The sequence below is a fragment of the Pteropus alecto genome, unplaced genomic scaffold (assembly GCF_000325575.1).
Source record: "Pteropus alecto unplaced genomic scaffold, ASM32557v1 scaffold53, whole genome shotgun sequence".
In the NCBI taxonomy this organism is placed as follows: Eukaryota; Metazoa; Chordata; class Mammalia; order Chiroptera; family Pteropodidae; genus Pteropus; species Pteropus alecto.
In genome coordinates, this window is record NW_006434366.1 from 2,076,882 (window position 1) to 2,083,218 (window position 6,337).

The 6,337-nt window shown below is 37.2% G+C and overlaps 1 protein-coding gene and 1 long non-coding RNA gene across 5 annotated transcripts in view; one reads left to right on the forward strand and one right to left on the reverse strand.

The window, feature by feature from the left end:
- Positions 1–6,337, reverse strand: part of DCAF1 (DDB1 and CUL4 associated factor 1) — a 63,970-nt gene that overhangs the window by 56,590 nt on the left and 1,043 nt on the right. The gene's annotated exons all lie outside the window — the stretch shown is intronic.
- Positions 27–6,337, forward strand: part of LOC112477542 — a 7,750-nt gene continuing 1,439 nt past the window's right edge. The window contains exon 1 of the long non-coding RNA XR_003045502.1: positions 27–6,158. This is a non-coding gene — a long non-coding RNA (uncharacterized LOC112477542). The remainder of the gene's footprint in view (positions 6,159–6,337) is intronic.

Consider the following 6,337-nt stretch of genomic DNA (forward strand, 5'->3'; position numbering starts at 1 on the left):
CAATTTCCTGAGGAGGAGGAGTTGCTGGGTTGGGTGGTCAGCCCAGGGGTGTAAAAGGACAAGGAGGTGAGGCAGGCTTTGGAGAAGCCACATGAGAAATACACGTAAAGAGGCTCCAAAAGGGATATATGAGACCCAAATATTTTGGAGGTTTATAGATCAACTTTTTTGCCAAAGTAGCTTTATGATCAAAATGTCAGATCCTGCCCTGTAAAATATGTATTTTCACTGAAATAGCAACTGTTCTACAAAAAGTTTCACACCAGAAAAGGATTACTAGCTCATCTAGGATTAATGTTCACTCTTCAAAAGATACCTACCATAAGACCCAAAGACACATGTAAAAGATGACACCAATGACTCTAAAATGTAAATGTTTGTGTTTTAATAGAGAAAATTCTAATAGCAGTGATTCATGTCACTAGGCTATCCATAACTCCAAAGGAGAACAAGTATTTCCAAAAACAAATTTAAATTAAAAGGCTTCTTTTCTGCAGAGAGAAATCCACATTTTCAGACTTTGTAACCAAAGTTACAAAACGGAAAAGCTGCAGGTCTGACTAATATGGACTGCTGACCTTAGGAAAATCCAGGCTGTATTTCTGACTATGACTACTAATTATACATCCACTTTTAAAAATAAATTTCTTACTTCGACTAATTTTAGATTTACAAAAGTTTACAAAGGTAGAATTCCCATATACCCCTCACCCAGTTCCGTTTCCCCTAATGTTACCATCCTATTTTATAGTGGTACAGTGTCAAAAGTAAGAAACTCAACATTGGTATATGACTATTAACTAAACTCCAGACTCGATTCAGATTTCACTAGTTCTTCCATTCATGTCCTTCTGTTCCAAGGTCTCATCCAGAATAATACATTGCACTTAGCTGTCATGTTTCTCTACTGTCCTGTTCTATCAGTTTTTGAGTCTCCCCTTGTTTTTCATACCTTGACAATCTTGAGAAGTACTAGCCAGGGTAGACAGAGTGTAGCAATAATAACCAAACATTTACAAAAGAATTAACATCAATCCTCAAATTCTTCCAAAAAATAGAACAGGAGGGACACTTCCTAAATTATTCCACAAAGCCAGCATTACCCCTATATCAAAGCCAGATAAAACATCACACACACAAAAAAAACTGAAAACCAATATACTTTATGAGCATAGATGCAAATTTCCTCAACAAAATACTGGCAAGCTGAATACAGCAGCATATAAAAATTGTACATCATGACCAAGTGGGATTTATGCCAGAACTGCAAAGGTGGTTCGACGCACAAAAATCAATTAGTATAATATACCCAACATTAACAGGATGAAGGAGGAAAAAAATGATCATCTGATTGATACAGAGAAAGCATCTGACAAAATCTAACACCCGTTTGTGATGAAAACACTCAAACTGGCAACAGAAGAGAACTTCCTCAACATGGTAAAGGGCATTAAAAAAAAAAACCACAGCAAACATTATACCCAATGGCGAACGACTGAAAGCTTTCCCCCTAAAATCATAAACAAGGATTCCCACTTTCGCCATTTATATTAAACATTGTACTGGAGTTCTAGCCAGAGCAATTAGTCAAGAAAAAGAAAAAAAGGCGTCCATGTTGAAAAGGAAAACATAAAATTATCATTTATTCACAGATGGCATGATCTTCTATAAAGAAAATCCTAAAGAATCCACTTTAAAAAAAAAAAGTATTAGTTAATAAACAAATTAGCAAAGCTACAGGGTACAGCATCAACACAAAACTTAGTTGTATGGCTAAATACTAGCAATAAAAAATCCAAATATGAAATAAAAAAAAATTTAATTTATAACAATACCAAAAATAAAATATTAAGGGAAAATTTAACCCAAAAAGGCACAGGACTTACACACTGAAAACTATAAAACACTGCTGGAATAAATTAGAGACGGCCTAAAGAAATGGAAAAACATCTTATGTTCATGGATTAGAAGACTTAATAATGTTAACATGGCAATACTCTCCAAAGTGGCCAAGAGTCAGTGCAATCCTTATCAAAATCCTACTGACTGTTTGCAAAAATAGAAATGTTGATCCTGAAATTCATGTGCAATTGCAAGGGACCCTAAATAACCAAAATAATCTTGAAAAAGTTGGGAGAATTCATATTTCTGATTTCAAAACTTGCTACAAAGCTACAGTAATCAAAACAGTGTGGAAAGACCTGTATACCAATGCAACAGAACTGAGAGTCCAAAAATAAAATCTCACATTTATGGTCAATTAATTTTCGAAAACTGTGCCGAGACCATCAACAGGGAAAGAATTTGTTGAAAGACTATTAGAAGACTAATAATCCCTCAACAAATTGTGCAAAGACAACTGGATAGCCACATGAAAAAGAATGATGTTAAATTCTTGCCTCAAATTAACTCAAAATGGATCCAAGATCTAAACATAAGAGCTTAAACTATAAAACTCTTAAGAAGTAAACACGGGAAAATCTTCATGATCTTGAAATTAGTAAGGGGTTTTTATTTATGACACCAAAAGCTTAAGCAACAAAAGAATAAACAACTTCGAAATTTAAAAAATTTGTGCAAAGGACAGTATTAAGTGAACAATCCACAGAAAGAGACAATATTTGCAAATCATATCTAATAAAGATCTAGTATCCAGAATATATAAAGAATTCCTACAACTCGACCAAAAAAAGCCTGATTCAAAAATTGGCAAAGGGTCTACGGCCAAGCTACTCTGAACAAGCCCCATCCCGTCTGATCTCGGAAGCTAAGCAGAGTCAGGACTGGTTAGTACTTGGACAGGAGACCAGAAAGGAAGACCAAGTGCTTGCTGTAGGCATAAAAAAAAAAGGGACTGTAAGCTGACAAGGTCCTTGCAATCTGTGAGGTGACCAAGGGCTGCCTCGCCTAAAAAAAAAAAAAAATTGGCAAAGGACTTGAAAAAACATTTCTCCAAACAAGATACACAAATGGCCAACTAGCACATGAAAGATGCTCAACCTCATTAGCCATTAGAGAAATGACACTCAAAAGCACAATGCGATACCACCTACTAGGATGACCACACCCAAAAAAATCAGAATATAACAAGCATTGGCAAGGAGGTAGAGAAACAAACATATGCTGCAGGTGGGAATGTAAAATGGTACAGTAAATACGGAAAAAAGTTTGGTGGCTCTTCAAAGCTTTTAAAAAAACATAACATAGAATTGCCACATGACCCAGCAATTCCACTCTAACAAATGTATCCAAAAAAAACTGAAAACAAATATTCAATCGAATAGCTGTACACAAATGCTCAAGGCAGCATATTGACAACAGCCAAAAGGTGGTAACAACCCCAAAGTCTATCAGTGAGTGAATGGATAAATGAAATGTAATGATATTCATACAATGCAATATTATTCAGCAATAGAAAGGAATGAAGTAGTGATACATGTTACAACTATGGATGAACCTTGAAAACAATATGCTAAGTAAAAGCAGCTAGATACAAAAGTTCACATATTGTGTGATTCTATTTATATGAAACATCCAGAATAGGCAAATCCACATACAGAACGCTGCCTAGTGGTTGCCAAGGACTTGGGGGGAAAGTGAATTGGAAATGGCTCCTTATTGGGTACGGGGTTTCCTTTTGGGGTGATGGAAATGGAACTTAATAAGGTGATGGTTGCACAATGCTGTTAATCTACCAAATGCCGCTGAACACTACACTTTAAAATAGTTAATGGTTAATTTATAGTATGTGAATTTTACAATTGTTTTAATGGGAAAAAAGTTCCAGAAGGAAAAATCTTTTGGAAAACTAGTGAAAAACATAAAAGCAAAGCTTAAAGAAAATACAACTCAAGGGCATTAAAATACTAAAATTTTAGAGTTCAATTTAGACATACACTTCTGGTATTTTCAAAATTTCTGAATAATTATGCCTGAAAGACTTAATGTACAATGTAAAAGGTTCAGTCATTCTGTTATACACAAGACAGTGAAGGTACATTACTCAATTCACCATGTTTTAAAACGAGTTAAGTTGTATGCAGAACTGATGGCCTGTCTGACAGTAACACAACAGCAACCAACTGATGACTATTAGTATGGGACAGATATTTGGCTAACTCACACTTTCGAATTTTCACAACCATCCTTCCCTTTTTCTTTTTTTTTTTAACAGATGAAGATAAATGGGCTCATAGAGGCCCCCCAAGACCAATTAATTGTTACTTGGTAGAAAAGGATTTCAAACATTTGTATCTCAACTCTATGGACAAACCTGTGAGATCATGATCAAGTTATTTAACTTCTCCAAATCTCAATTTCCTTATCTGTAGAATGGAAATGGTTGTTGTGAGAATTAAATAATAATACTGTCCCTATGATGGAATATAAAGCCCTACAAAAAATATGTACGATGTTCTCATCCTTAAGGATGGCTACCAAGTATTTCAGGGTAATGTGTCTCCAACTTATTTTCAAATAGCTCCAAAAAAATAAATACACACCGCACCGATGTATAAAGAAAACATGGCAAGACATTAACTGTTGGATTTGGATGTATAAACAAGGGTAATTTTACTATTCTTTCAACTTTTTAACATTAAAAATTTTTCATAATAAAAAGTTGGAAAAAATTAAGAAGCATTTCCTTTCCTAGTTTGGACCAACTCAAATATATTGTCAAGCAAGGAAAACAAAGTATGTGTGTCCCTAGAATAAAATATCCTTGGAAGAATACATAAGAAAATATCTACTACATTTGTGTCAGTAACTAAAGTATAAAAGTAGAAGATTTTTCATCAGTTATTACTCTAGCTCTACCATTTTTTCAAATATTTTATAACCTTTTGTAACTTTTTAATTAAACCATAAAATTTGTCCTCTTCTAATACATAATACTGAATGGCCTATTCGTCAGAAACTGTCCCGAATCCGAAAATGAAATCCACGTAAAGGGCAGCTCTCATCGGGTTACAATCCTGAAATGTTTGAAAGCATTTTTCCTCATTTAAAAGCAAAACAAAACCAAAAAACCAGGGGAAAAAAATCCAAGTAAAATTTATCCCATAATGAGTACGAAATATGAGATCATTTATAACAATTTCCTATTACTGTCCATAACCATCTCCTTTACAAAACAACATAAGAAAATTGGTAATAAACCAATTTCAATCACTTTGAGCTAACATGTGGTTCATTCTACCAGATTCCTCCTCTATTAAATTTAACGACTGTATAACAGGTAGAACAGTAAAACACTGTACTCAAGAACTACTCAAGAGATTTCGATTTCCTTTATATTCCCCAAATTCTGTTATTTTATCTCCTTAACATCCAAAAATTTATCACCACTTGAAAATGGATAATGAATAACTGCCATATACAAAACCCAAATCCTGAAAGTATCAAGCAGAAAAACACCAAATTCATTCTTAAATTGTCTAAACGTATAAAGTTACACAAGCCTTAAAAGTAAACTCCAGTAAACTGGAAAAAGAAAATTACAGAACGACACTGCCAATGTACCTCTCCTACGTTAATAAAGCGTTTAGAACAGGAAGATGCTCACACAAATTAGTAACTAAAACGTGTACACTAATTAAAAGGCTTCGCTGAAAACAGAGTGAAGAAAAACTGAGGCCAACGTGATGGGGACAGGAATGAATCATTTTGGACTCAAAAAGAACTACCACGGACATTCCAAAACTACTTGAACACATGCAGAGCCCCAGCGCTAATACTGCAATGAGAAAACCGTCTAGGAAGAGGGAGTTAAACAAACGCCTCTGACACCCCAGTTGAAAACGACTATAACCCACAGAAGTAAGCTCCTGAGCAGCTCGGCGGGCACTCGGAGGTTTGGTTCCCCGCCGCAGTCCCCGAACACCTCTGTCCACCCCTCCCCTCCACCAGGGGGGTGGGAGGAGTGCCCGGAAAGCTCCGCCCCCTCTCCGCCAGAGAGCCAAGCGGGTGCAGGGGGAGGCAGCACGAGGCCGAGGAGAAGGGAAAGCCCGCCCAGGTGACTGGAGGCGGAGACAGTCTGGGAAGGGGGCCGCTGTACCGCACGAAAGATGGAGCCCCCCCTCCCCGCCCCAGTCCGTACGGAACTGGGACTAGGAGGAAAAAGGTGCAAAGGAGCATGAGAGGGGCCCCCACTACAGGTAAGGGAGGGCACACTCTTGCCCCCCACTTAGGGCGGAAGAGTTACTCTCAGGAAGCTTCTTTTGCGGACGGGAGGAAGAATGTGCAGGCCCCGCCCCCGAGCCAAGAATCTGGAGAAGGAAAAGTCCTGTCAGGCCTCGGGCCCAGCCTCCCCGGCGGCCCGGCCGGCCCGCCCCCT